The sequence below is a fragment of the Neovison vison genome, chromosome 11 (assembly GCF_020171115.1).
Source record: "Neovison vison isolate M4711 chromosome 11, ASM_NN_V1, whole genome shotgun sequence".
NCBI classification, from domain to species: domain Eukaryota; kingdom Metazoa; phylum Chordata; class Mammalia; order Carnivora; family Mustelidae; genus Neogale; species Neogale vison.
The window spans coordinates 130,172,829-130,187,106 of record NC_058101.1 but is presented as its reverse complement, the minus strand read 5'-3'; the positions used below and the strand labels follow the sequence as shown (position 1 = coordinate 130,187,106).

General features: G+C 34.2%; 1 pseudogene; it reads right to left on the bottom strand.

The window, feature by feature from the left end:
* Positions 1-2,675: 2,675 nt before the first annotated feature.
* On the bottom strand, positions 2,676-2,788 carry LOC122890611 (annotated as a pseudogene).
* Positions 2,789-14,278: the final 11,490 nt, after the last annotated feature.

Sequence of the window (14,278 nt, the reverse complement as noted above, 5' to 3'; positions counted from 1 at the left end):
TGTAAAGATTGTCTCCTAATCCATAGTTTGTCTTTCATCCTAACAGTGTCTTTCACAAAACATAATTTTTAAAAAATGTTAAGAGCTCCAATTTATCAATTATTTCCTTTATGAATTGTGCTCTTTTTTTTTAACAGTATTCATTATTTCTTATACGTGTCCTCTTTTTTTTTTTTTAAGATTTTTTATTCATTCATTTGACAGAGAGAGATCACAAGTAGGCAGAGAGGCACGCAGAGAGAGAGTAGAGGAAACAGGCTCCCTGCTGAGCAGAGAGCCCGATGCGGGACTCGATTCCAGGACCCTGAGATCATGACCCGAGCCGAAGGCAGCAGCCTAACCCACTGAGCCACCCAGGCGCCCCTGTGCTCTTGTTTTTGTATCTAAAAATCATTGCCAAAGCCAATGCCACCTATATTTTTTGTGTTATCTTCAAGAAGCTTTATAGTGGGCGCCTGGGTGGCTCAGTTGGGCGCCTGGGTTGAGCCGCTGCCTTCGGCTCAGGTCATGATCTCAGGGTCCTGGGATCAAGTCCCGCATCAGGCTCTCTGCTCAGCAGGGAGCCTGCTTCCCTCTCTCTCTCTCTCTGCCTGCCTCTCTATCTACTTGTGATTTCTCTCTGTCAAATAAAAATAAATAAAATCTTTAAAAAAAAAAAAAAGAAGCTTTATAGTTTTCCATTTTACATTTAGGTCTGTAATAGATTTTGAGTTAACTTTTATAAAATATTTAAGACCTCTATCTATGTGTAAGATCTGTGTCCAGATTATTTGGGGCTTTTGTTCTTCTATTTTGCATAGGAATGTCCACTTTTTCCAGCATCATTTGTTGAAAAGACTACTCTTTCTACATTAAATTGCCTTTGCTTCTTTGTCAAGAATTAGTTTATTATAATTATGTGAGTCTATATCTGACTTTCTATTGTATTCCATTAATCTATTTGTCTATTCTTATGTAAATATCATCCTATCTTAATTACCATAGCTTTACACTAAGAATGACATAAAGTAGCATTAGTTCTCCATTTTTATTCTTCTTCTTCAATAGTGTGATAGCTATTTGCCTATTTTGGTTTTTCATACAAGTTTGAGAACCCATTTGTTGATATTCACAAAACAACTTGCCAAAATTTTGTCTGGGACTGTATTGAACATAGATCAAATTTGTGAGAACTCATTTTAACAATAATGAATTCTTTTAGCCATGAATATTAAATGCATTATAAATTAGTTAGATTTAATTTGACTTCTTTTCATCAGAGTTTTGTATACAGATCATATAGATATTTTGTTAGATTTATTCCAAAGATTTTTAGTTTTTTAGGTGCTAATGTAAATTATATTTTTAAAAATATTTTTTAAAACTTCATTTGTTCTCTGTTGGTATATAAGCAAGCAATTGATTTTTATGTTAATCTGTCACTTTGCTATAATTTCTTATTAGTTGTAAGAGGTTTTTCTTTTATTATTTTGGATTGGGATTTTCTATATAGACAAGTATGTCATCTGTGAACAAAGACAGTTTTGTTCTTTGCTTCCTAAAATAGCTTTTATTTCATTTTCTTATCTTAATACATTAGCTAGAATTTCCAGTACAACAATGAATAGGAGTGGTGAGGGAAGACATCCCTGACATGCCAATTTAGTGTGAAGCATCTAGTTTCTCACTGCTAAGTATCATGGTAACTACAGGTATTTTGTAGATGTTCTTAATCCAAGTGGTAATGCTTTCCTCTGTTTCTAGTTTGTTGAGAGTTTTTATCATAAATGGATGTTGGATTTTATTCTCAGTAAAAGAAACTGTGCCATTCAATTATATAAACTGTCCATAAAAGATAAATGCATAGACAGGAAGCAAACCAGTATCACCAAGGGCTAAGGGTGGGAAAGGGAACTGTCTGTCATTGATAAGAAGGGATCCTCTTGGGAGTAATGGAAATGTTCTAAAACTGGATTCTGGAGATGGTTGCACATCTCTGTAAACTCACTAAAATTCATGCATTTTACACTTAAAACGGGTGGATTTTATGGCATATAAAGTATTGGTTATTCTTTGGACCCAAATAAAATGCTATTCTTTGAATTAAATAAAACTATTTAAAAAAAAGAAAAGAGTGCCTTTTATCTTTACTCTATTGCAATAAATAGGGGAAAGTTAAAATATTTATGTCTGCAACTTATCATTAAAACTACAAAATGTCAGGGCACCTGGCTGGCTCAGTTGGTTAAGCATCTGCCTTCAACTCAGGTCATGATCCCAGGGTCCTGGGATCAAGTCATGCATGGAGCCCTACATCAAGTCCTGCATTGAGCCCCACATGTATGGGTGGGTGGGGGAGGGCCTTGCTTAGTACAGAGTCTACTTCTCCCTTCCTTTCCCATCCCCCCTCCCTGTGTTTATGCTCTTTTTCTCTCTCTCCCTCTCTCAAACAAGTAAAATCTTTAAAAAATAAAAATAATAAAACTACAAAGAATGTACACATCTTTTGAAAATTAAAAAAACTATTTTTCAGTTTGTATACTGAAAGATTTTACAATTTTGAAAAAATACATTAGTTCAAATCTTACTATATTAGAAACCAAAATAATCCAAATAGTATACTAGAAATATTATACTTGAAAGATTAATATGGAAGTAATGTACCATATGGAAAGGAAGAATGGATGGCCAGCAGATCATTTACAAAATATGCAAAGTTAAAAGATAAGATAATTGAAAAGTTTTCAATTAGCAATAATCGCACCTCGGATAAACCTCATTGGCTAGGATACTGCCACTGCGCAAAGCTAAAGATAAGATAATTGAAAACAAAGGAAAAGATATGGAAAACAGACCTGAATTTAATGTCTGATTAGATATTAAAAATAGGGAGAAAATAATAGGATGGAGAAATTAAAGATATTAAAGCCTAGATAACTAAAGAAAAAGCATAGGAGACAAGAATGAAATTCAGAAGAGGAAGATTTTATAGAAAGGAACTAAAAAACTATATTTTAAGATTTTTACACCTGAGACAGGGGAAAGGAGTCTGAGCAAAGTTCTGATAGGAATTAGTTTTCCTTATATGTATAGATTTAACTATTTCTTCAAAGTCTTCTTATAGATGCTGTGGTGATTCTTTTTTTTTTTTTTTAAGATTTTATCTATTTATTTGACAGAGATCACAAGTATGCAGAGAGGCAGGCAGAGAGAGAGAAGGAGAAGCAGGCTCCCTGCTGAGCAGAGAGCCCAATGCGGGTTTGACCCCAGGACCCTGAGATCATGACCTGAGCCAAAGGCAGAGGCTTAACCCACTGAGCCACCCGGGTGCCCCTGCTGTGGTAATTCTTAAATGTATGTCACCATTTTGGACTTCCTCAAATTTTGGACATGAAGCGAATGCCAAATATATTAAAACAGTGTCACTCAGTTAACTCAAGTTGTCTAGAGTTCAAATCATTCCCCAACACTTTTTTATGCCAGGGATTCTCAATATCAATTTATGAGGCCATTATTTTCCTTGTCAGTCAAATAAAAAACTAAGAAAACATGACCTCTCCCACCTTCCCTTTCCTACCCACCCCTCTCTCTCTCTCACACATACACACACACACACACTATGCCGAATTTATATCCTAACTCACTCTCAGTGCTAACTTTATTCTAATGTTCTCTTACCACTCCCTTCTTTCCAGCTTCTATCATTTCTTACCCTCCCTACAAAAGACTCCTACCTAGTACCAATGTTTTTATTCCATTGAAAATTTGCTCAATGTCGAGGGCGGATGTTCCAGGGGCCCAGAGATCCATCAACCGCAGAGCTTTGCAGAATGGCGCCTGACAATTTGCCAGAAGGTGTGTCTAGAGGGACTGATCGTAAACAGGAAGTACTACCTATTGGCTGTTGAACTATTGCTATGCTGTGGGTACTTGGTAACAAGCTTAAGATTGGTGGATGCATATCGCTGTCTATGCTGATTGGCTTAGCTCCCCTATATAAGCGATGGCCATATGAAATAAAGGGCTTTTTTTGAAACCCAACCGGATGGAGGGTCGTTATTATTGCTGCTGGATGGCGATAGCTCAATTCAGAGTAGGTATTTTCTTACACCAGTCCCTCCCAGCCATTTAAAATCTTATAATGGCTACTTTTCTCAAAACATAAAAATGTATAGATTATCCAACTAAGAAATCTTTAAAAAAATTTGACTTTCCATAAATATACAGAGATTCCTATATTAATGGTATTTGTCTTTCTCTGTCTGACATATTTCTCTTAGCATACTACCTTCTAGGTCCATCCATGTTGTCACAGATGGCAAGGTCTCATTCTTTTTTTACAGCTGAATAATATCCCACCACATGTGTATACCACATCTTCTCTGTTTATGTATCACTGGACACTTAGTTTGCACTATTTATTGACTATTGTAAATAATCCCCCCAATAAACATAGGAGTGCTTATATTTTTTCAAATTAGTGTTTTTTTTTTCCCTTGTGTACATACATGCTAGTGGAATTACTAGATCATATGATATTTTTATTTGAATTCTTGGAGGAATCTCCATACTATTTCCACTAGGCTGCACCAATTTACATTCCCACCAAGAGTGCACGAGCCCCCTTTTCTCCACATCCTCACCAACACTTGTTATTTCTTACTTTTTTTTAAGATTTGATTTATTTATTTGACACATAGACAGAGATCACAAGTAGGCGGGGGGGGGGGGGGAGCAGGCTCCCTGTTGAGCAGAAAGCCCAATGCAGGGCTTGATCCCAGGACCCTGAGATCATGACCTGAGCTGAAGGCAGAGGCTTAACCCATTGAGCCACCCAGGTACCCCCTTACTTTTTTGATACCAGCCTCTCTGAAAGGTATAAGGTGATATCTAATTTTGGTTTTGATTTGCACTTTCCTAATGATGAGTGACATTGAACATCTTTTCAAGTGCCCATTGGCCATGTATGTCTTGTTTAAAGAAATGCCTATTCATGTCTTCTGTCCATTTTTTAATCAGATTATTTGTTTTCTTGATGTTGGGTTGTATAAGTTATTTATATATTTTGGATATTAACTCATTAAATATATCATTTGCTAATATCTTTTTCCATTCAGTATGTTATGTTTTCATTCTGTCAATGGTTTCCTTTGCTAAGCAGAAGCATTTTATTTTGGTGTAGACCCAATAGTTTATTTTTCTTTTTGTTTCCCTTGCCTATTTTAAGACCAATTTGAAAAGCAAAACACCTTCAAACAGCTGACATAGGCTGTTCCTTAATTTTTTTCACATGAAATGTCATTCAAGAATATAGCTATTATTTATTTAATCAAATAATATCAAGAAGTAGTTATTCTGAGTCACTCCTAATCTTATTTTTTCCTTTAAAAATTTTAATATTTTATACTTTCTATCAACAAAAAAGCAAAATAATAGTCTAACCCATGAACTAATTGGCTTTTTTAATTTATAATTTCCCTTTCATTAAATATATGAGGAATGTTGATCAGGATTCTTCTCATTAAGAGGTTTAATACCAATACAAGTTTAAATTTTATCTTTAATAATTATTTATAAAAGTTTTTAATCCTTTGAGCTTTTAAGGCATTTAGTTTATTTACTTATTATAATTGTAGTGTTATCTAAATCTTGAAAAGAAATGTAATGCTTTATACCTTACTGTCAAAGGAAATAAAATTTACTTTAAAATTGCAACATATATACATTTTAATAAGAACAGAATTTAATTTAACTTAATAAGTACCTAAATTTATACATATGTAAATCCTATAAAAGAACCATAGAATGATTAACTAAAGACTTTTAATGGCACAAAAATATTAAATTATGTGTTTAGTATTATATATGTAAGCTTAGAATACCTATACTAATATTTTAACCTCATTTTTATTATATGAAAAGATTCCATGCAGATGAATTGATTTGAACTTATTTGAAATATTAGGATATACATTTATAGAGGGAAATGAATGAAAATAAAATTATGAGGAGAAAGAAAAATGTAAATTCTGAATGTTAATAATAAGTGTCATGTTTAGTTTTGCTTTGTTTTTAAATCTGAGTGTTGGTAAATATCAAATCATCCTGGTACTTAGATTCCATTGATTATTTTAAAAAGGGGTGCAACAGTTTTATTTCTAAATGTCAACAATTATAATATACCCCAAAACTACATCCCTGGGAACTATTTAAACTTGTAATGAAAAAAATTAAATGAAAACCTAAAAATATGTGAGGAGCATAGATTTCAAAATTATTTCAAGTGGATTATGAGAAAAAGTTATTTTAATCTTTGAGTGATCTCTGAGCATATGAATTTTTTTCATTCAGCATTTATCTATAATCTGCAGAAAATGCTAACTTCTGGGGACAGCTGTTTCACAACTTTCGTGAGGAACTTATTTCCAATGTATTAAATGCTTGTCAGCAAATTATCTCCTGTATCTAATGATTCATGTTAGAATTTAAATCAAGTTCTTCTTCTATCTCTAGTAAAGCTATCTAACTACTACCATTTTTTTCTATTAAATAACCCAACATACACGTACAAAATGTATTCCTTGAACTTCCTTTTTCAACCCTTTAATTCATTTATCTAGTTAAATCAAACTCTTCAAGCATCACTAAGAAATCTATGTAGCAAAATTGAAATTCCATTACTTTCTACTTGAAAGCAGTGTATAGGAGTTTGAGCTTTTGTAATGCCAGATAAAGCTTAAATGAGGTTTAAAAACTGATTGCTTTTTGTAGGTGAAATCCAGAGCGTCTTTGAAATGGACCTTACTATCCTCTCTACCCACATGAAAGTGTATTTAATTCACGAAGGAAAAGAGTGGATTTATTAATTAAAATGGTTTATAAACTCCCTGTTAACAGTCAATTTACAGAAGAAAGGAAGCATTTTCAGGGAATACAGATGAGCTATTTGAACACGAAGCAGTGAGGACCTTCTAACACACTAGCAAAGTGCAGATAGGTATCTTAATTGGTAGAGATCAAACAATAACTGAAAAACCAAAGAACTGATATATCAGAAACATGGACAAGTTAAACAACTTCTGAAAATAATTTCTTAATGAACCTAAGGGTTAAAATGATGACACTGAGAAACATTTTTAAACTAAGTGTATTTTAGTATATAAAGAGATTCAAAGATTCTGGAATAGTTTATCCTGGCAACATAACAGCACCTCAAATAAACCCCTGCCCTTTACTATAAAATTTTTATCCTCCAAAGCACTTGCTTAGGAAGGAAGAAGTATTCAATACATGAACTGATTTTTTTCAGCATGCAATGATAAGTTCCACCTGACCTGCTTTCCCATATATGATCAACAAGCATGCCAAAAACCATTTTTATTAACTTCTATAATTACCTGGTATTCTATCATCAAAGATTCCATGAAACAAGGCAGAATAATACACTCTTAGAAAATAAAATGCATTGTCAGTAAAGCTGAACTCTTGGTAAAGAACAAATGGCATGTTTTGCCTTTAAAGCATATTTAAGTTGAGCTCTAGTCTTACATATTATGTAGTGTTCGTGTTACTATTGCAGAGTAACGACTCAAAAACTGAATGGCTTAAAACAATAATTATGTCATTATTATCTCTCATGGTTCTAATGGCTAACTGAGTTCAGCTACTTGGTTCATGACTTAGAGTCTCAGCTGCAGTAAGTGGTGATGCTGGTGTCTACAGAGGCTTCCTCCTTTACGTCTGATGGTTGATACTCATTGTCATTGGGACCTTTTCTGTGGTCACCAGCTAGAACATCTACATGCAACCATTTCATAGATGCTTGGCTTCCTTATATCAGGGACAATGTGTGTGGACCAAGAGATGCAGACAGAAATTGTATAATGTTCCTTCTGCCACAGTTACAATCCACCCAGATTCAAGCAGAAAGAGCAAAGATATTTATCTCTTGCTGGGAAGAGTGTCAAAGAATTCAGAGGTTGTTATAAATGAGTAATGGTTTACACACTGGCAATAAATTATTCACATTCCTCCCACATTAAAAAAAATAGAAACATAGATGTTGTAAAACTTAATTGTAATATTATATAATGTAAAATCAGTACATATATTTCAGGATCCTTCCTTCCAAAGTATTTTGGCCTTCTCTTGTAAGGACAGACATATAGTCAGTTAAATTCTTATAATGCTACCAGACTGAACTATCCCATAAAACTCAAAATACATTTCAATTTTGAATGTTTTTCTAAGACCTCTCAAAAACCTCATAAGACATAACTCAATGTCTAAAATTTTGTCATCTAAGTCAAATCCAAGTCAAGATGAAGCTTCTGAGTTGAGTTTGTTGGAAACAGTCCTTTTATAATATTTTTCTCAGTTTGAAGACCTATGAACTGAAAAATGACAAATTAGTTACCTAGTTGAACCCAACACACAAATGTAAAGGCATTAGAGCAGTAAATACTGCTGTTCAAAAAGAAGGAGCTGAAATGCAGGAACAGTCATTGGTGTTCAGCAATTCTGAAACCTAGCTGAGCACATGTTGACAGGTCTAGGACTACTCCTTGGAAATAATTTTCCATGGATATTGGCTCCATTCTCTGAGCTTTTGATTCAATTTTCTTAGTCATGCATCCTTTCTCAATAGGAAAATAAAGATTATAACTGAGTATTCTCAGCCTATTCTCTGTCCAAAAGATGTTGGGGATCCAAAAACTTATTTTAAAATAACATGTGTTCTCTATTTCCCTTCTGCTTGAGTTGCCAGTGCTTCCAAGAGAAACAATATCCTATCAACTTTGTGAGTATTCGCTCCTCTAAATAAAAGGCACAGCTGTCAAACACTGCCACATAGGCCCATCTTTACCTTGATTTCCTAGTGAAAGTCCTATGGAACAACACTTGAGACTGGTAGTACTCAAAGATAGAAGAGTAGAAGCCCTGTTGGTACTAAACAAGATTTGGAAGACATGCCCTTAAGATCCTTAGAGGTTTATCTTTTTAAAAGTTTTGGTGAGGCACAAGTTTGTGTTTCTTTGATGTCTTCAACAAAGAATAATATAATTTTATCTTGGATGGGATCTTAGCAAGGAAGGCTTTCTTTCTCCCTCTCCCACCCTAGGTGAAATTTTGACATCTGGGAAGGAATGAAAAATAATTTTATTTTTAATTTACAGGATCTTATCTTTTACAGTTTTTTTTTCCAATTTCACTGTACAGTTCTTTTTTTTTCTTCCCTCTCATTTCTCCCATTTTAGTAGAGTTGACTAGGAAAATCTATGTGGTATATTAATACTCTGCCTGGTAATCAACTTAGTTAGGCTCTCAAATTCCTTAGGTAAATTTCCTATTTCCACATTATCCTACATGAGAATGTCAGCAAACTTTCTGTCAAATGAGGTCTCCTTTCTTCTAGATTCACAAAACATATAAGTGCCCCACCCCCATGTGCTCCTGATGACATTTAGACATCTTTGCCTCTCTTGGCCCTTTAAGCTTTCACTAAAACACTGCTTAACATCATTTCCACTGTTAACTTGTTCTAAATCCAATGAAACATGCTATAAATTTTTGTTATGGCACTTTCAAGTACAAAGATTAGTTCTACTACTGTTGTTGTATAACAAATTACTTCCAAAAAGTAGTGACATAAAATATAGTAACCACTTTATTATAAAATGTTACATTTTTAAGTATTGACTGGTTTCAACTAGTTGACTATCACCCAAATTTTCACATGCTTTTATAGTAAAATGGAGGCTGGGGCTGGCATCACCACAAAGGCTTCTTCCTTCACTTATCTTGAGTAGATTCTGGTTGTCATTTGGAAACTCATCTGGTGATTTTGGCTGAACATTTCCAGATAGTTCCATCATATGGCAGCTTGGCTTTTCCAGAGGTTTTGTTTTAGTGTAAATCTCCTAAGATAATTGTATAGAAAATGCCACATGTCCAGCTTCAGAAGGTATTTAGCTTATCATCCTCCATAGTCAAAAGTTATTCAAATTTAAGGAAACAGAACATGGATTTCACCTTCTGATGATGGAAGGAGTGTCAAATTTGGGGGCATTTGTTTATTTGCTTAAAGATTTTATTTATTTGAGAGCAAGAGAGAATGAGAGAAAGAGAGAGAGCACTAGTAGGGGTGAGGCAGAAGCAGACTTCAGAAATTTTGATTTTTGAAATGTATTTTGTTAATTATAGTTATTCTTATTGGAAAGGAACATGAGAGGAGTTTCTTAAATGTTCGAAAAAATTTTGTTTCTTGATCTGGGTGCTGGTTAAACAGGTGCACTCACTTCATGAAGATGCATCAAGGTTTACCTTTCGTCTGTCCTATTAACCAGCAATTGCACTACTGGCTACTTAACCCAAAGATACAGATGGACCATATACACCCCAATGTTCATAGGAGCAATTTCCACAATAACCAAACTGTGGAAAGAGCTGAGGTGCCCTTCAACAGATGAATGGATAAAGAAGATATGGCCCATATATACAATGGAATATTACTTAGCCATCAGATGGGATGAATACCCAACTTTTGCATCAACTTGGATGGGACTGGAGGAGATTATGTTGAGTGAAATAAGTCAGGCAGAGAAAGTAAATTATCATATGGTTTCACTTGCTTGTGCAACACAAGGAATAATATGGAAGACATTTGGAGAAGAAAATAAAATGTGAAAGGGGAGAAACCAGAGGGAGAGATGAACCATGATAGACTGTGGACTGCAAGAAATAAACTGAGGGTTTAAGAAGGGAGGGGGATGGGGGCTTAGCCTGGTGAGGGGTATTAAGGAAGGCACATATTGCAGGGAGTGCTAGGTTTTATACACAATGAATCATGAAACACTACATTGAAAATCTAATGATGTACTGTAAGGTGACTAACATAACATAATAATAAAAATTTTTAAAAAGAAGCTTTAGCTTTAATATTTGTACATCTTTAATGTATATACTATTCCAATAAAATATTGCATTCAATGAGTATGTAAATGAGGTTCTACATGTAAAGAAATTAGAAGTCACCACTGTATCTTAATAACAAGTTAAAAAAAAAAAACTAAACAGGCTGAAAAAATCAACAACTCTTTTCAGATCTGTTAGAGAAGAGAGGATGCAAAAGAAATGGCTGCCTCCAAGACTGGACAGAGAGATAGGGCAAGACAGGGAATCATAGCTTACCACAGAGTCACAAGCAGAAACTCTAATGATTAAAAATGTACAAATATACAAATTTATATACTGAAATTATTCATCAAGTGTATTTTTATTTTATTGAAATAATTTAAAGTTATAAAATAAAATAAAGTTATAAAATAAAACCATATAGTTATACATCATGTTTTGTTAAAAATATTTATAAAGTGAAATGCCAATCAAAGAAAGACAATTATCAGATGGTTTCACTCATATGTGGAATATAAGAAACAACACAGAGGATCATAGAGGAGAGAGGGAAAATTAAATGGGAAGTTACAGAAAGGGAAACAAGCCATGTGGGACTCTTATCTATAGAAAACAAACTGAAGATTGCTAGAGGGGAGGTGGGTGGAGGAATGGCATAATCATAATCGGATGATGGGCTTTAAGGAGGGCATGTGATGTGATGAGCATTGGGTATTGTATGCAGCTGATGAATTACTGAATTCTACATCTGAAACTAATCATGTACTATATGTTGGCTAAGTGAATTTAAATTTAGAAAACTTTTAAATAATCCAGTTTTCACTAAAGGACTATAGCTCCAATGTGTTTGGATAGCCTTCTGCTTTTCCATTTGCTCATATTATTTGTCTTATAGAGGTTCTCACAATAACATACCCATAAACCCACAAATTAGTCATAAGGTGTGTGTATATAGTAAATCTGGAAGGCAGATGGCAAGCATTGTTCTTCTGACTTTGATTACTTTAGTTCTCCCCTTTTTTTCTTTCCCTTTCTTGGAGATGTTTTATCTATACTTCTTCTAATGTTAAAATTATTAGATTTTTAGCTCTTCTTTTTATTTTCCTAAGGCCACCCTTAGAACTTATAAATATTTTAACCATATAGTATCTTAGGTTATAGAATAAGACTTGAACCATAGATGTCTTATAAGTAACAGGTTATGTGTTACAGTACATAATGAGATATGGATAAAATAGAAACGTAGATCTTTAAAACCTACCAGGTAATATTGGCTGGCATCTGCAGACTAATTTAAGTCATTTAAATTTCAAAGAAAGTAAAAAATTATAATGTTATATATAGTACTGAGATATCTGGTGACCTTATGTCACAACAGGGCAATATGTAGTTTCCAGTCTAGCTAAATCAAGCATATAAGACTAAAAGAATCAGTGAAGATATGTTAGTTCTCAGGACAGAAAATGATATTCAGATATTTCAAAAGTATCTAGAAATTTTTGAGATATTTGGGTGTTCAGTTGGTTAAGTATCTGCCTTCAGCTCAGATCATGATCCTGGGGTCCTGGCATCGAGTCCCACATCAGGCTCCTTGCTCAGTGGGGAGCCTGCTTCTCCTCTATCTGTTGTTCCCCCTGCTTATGCTTCCACTCCCTCTCTCACTTCCTGACAAATAAATAAATAAAATCTTTTAAAAATATCAAGTTTCTTTTTTATTGTGTTAGTCACCATGCAGTACATCGTTAGTTTTTGATGTAGTGTTTCATGATTCATCATTTGTGCATAACACCCAGTGCTCCATGTGATCCGTGACCTCCTTAATACCCATCACCAGGCTCACCCATCCCCTCATGCCCCTCCCTTCTAAAACTCTCCGTTTGTTTCCCAAAGTCCATAGTCTGTCATGGTTCATCTCCTACTCTGATTTCTCCCTCTTCATTTTTTCCCTTCTCCTGATGTCCTTCATGATATTCCTTATGTTCCACAAATAAGTGAAACCATATGATAATTGACTTCCTCTGTTTAACTTATTTCACGTAGGATAATCTCTAGTCCCATCCAAGTTGATGTAAAAGTTGGGTAATATCCCATTGTATATATGGACCCCATCTTCTTTATGTATTCATCTGTTGAAGGGCATCTTGGTTCTTTGCACATTTTGACTATTGTGGACACTGCTCCTATGAACAAGATCTATAAAGAACTTCTGAAACTCAACACCCAAAAAAATCAAGTCTAAAAAAAAGTATTTAGGATTTTTTTTTTTAATTCTATCAGGCACTTTAAAAAGCTGGAGAGAATTTGCAAGTTTCAAGTATCAAGGTAGAGAAAAATCCATACCTTAAAACAGCAATAAATAGAAAGTAGATAGTAGATATTGGCAACCATGAGCAAAAATAGTAAAATGAACATGGCCTTTTAAAATATTTCCCTCTGATTTCATAAATGGAGATAGAAAACAGGGATATGAAATTCTGTGATATTTTAGGAATTTCCAACTAATAGGTAGATGGTCCAGCTCTAGTTTGTTTTTGTTTATTTGTTTGTTTGTTTTAACTGTGGCATTCAATATATTGCATGATAAAATAACCCTAATACTTGATGGTATAAAGCAATGCAACACTTTATGAGTATACAAGAATGGCTCTGTGCCAACTTGTCATGGCTATACACTAAACATCGCTGATTTGAGAGTTTGCATCTGTTCTACATGTCTCTCTCCCTGGGAAAGACATTTTGCTCCAAGTGATTGCTGAAATTAAAAAAAAAAATCATGATGACACATTTAAGTCCCTATTCATGTCCCATCATCCACTAACTTGCCATTGCATTGCCATTGCACTTGCCATTGCCATACATGGGCAGAATTCTAATTCAAAGTACAGAGAAATATAACCTACCATTTGTGGGTCGGATTGCAATTTTTCATACAAAGAAAATGAATACAGAGAAGAGTTCAAAAAAAAAAATTAAGCCCATGTAAAACAGTGGTTCCAGCTAAGAAGTAAGCTCTTAGTGAAGAGTGCTGTATGGTTGATTTCAAATCTTTGGACCCTATCAATCCTAGGTGGTTCCAAGATTAAGATGTAATCTCTAGGACACCATTAAAAGCAGAAGATTAACTCCACATGAGGCCAAATCGTGTTTTGTGTCCAGATCCTGTTTTGTGAAGAAAGGTGTTCAGAGATTCGTGAAATACTATCTTTTGGGTCCATTCAAGATTGCTATAATAAAATACCATGGACTGGGTAGTTTATAAACAATAAAATTTCTTTCTTACAGTTCTGGTGGTTGAAAGATCAATGTGCCTACAAAGTCGCATTCTGGTGAAAATCCTACTGCTGGTTCATAAACTGGTGACTTCTTTCTGTGTTCTCACATGATG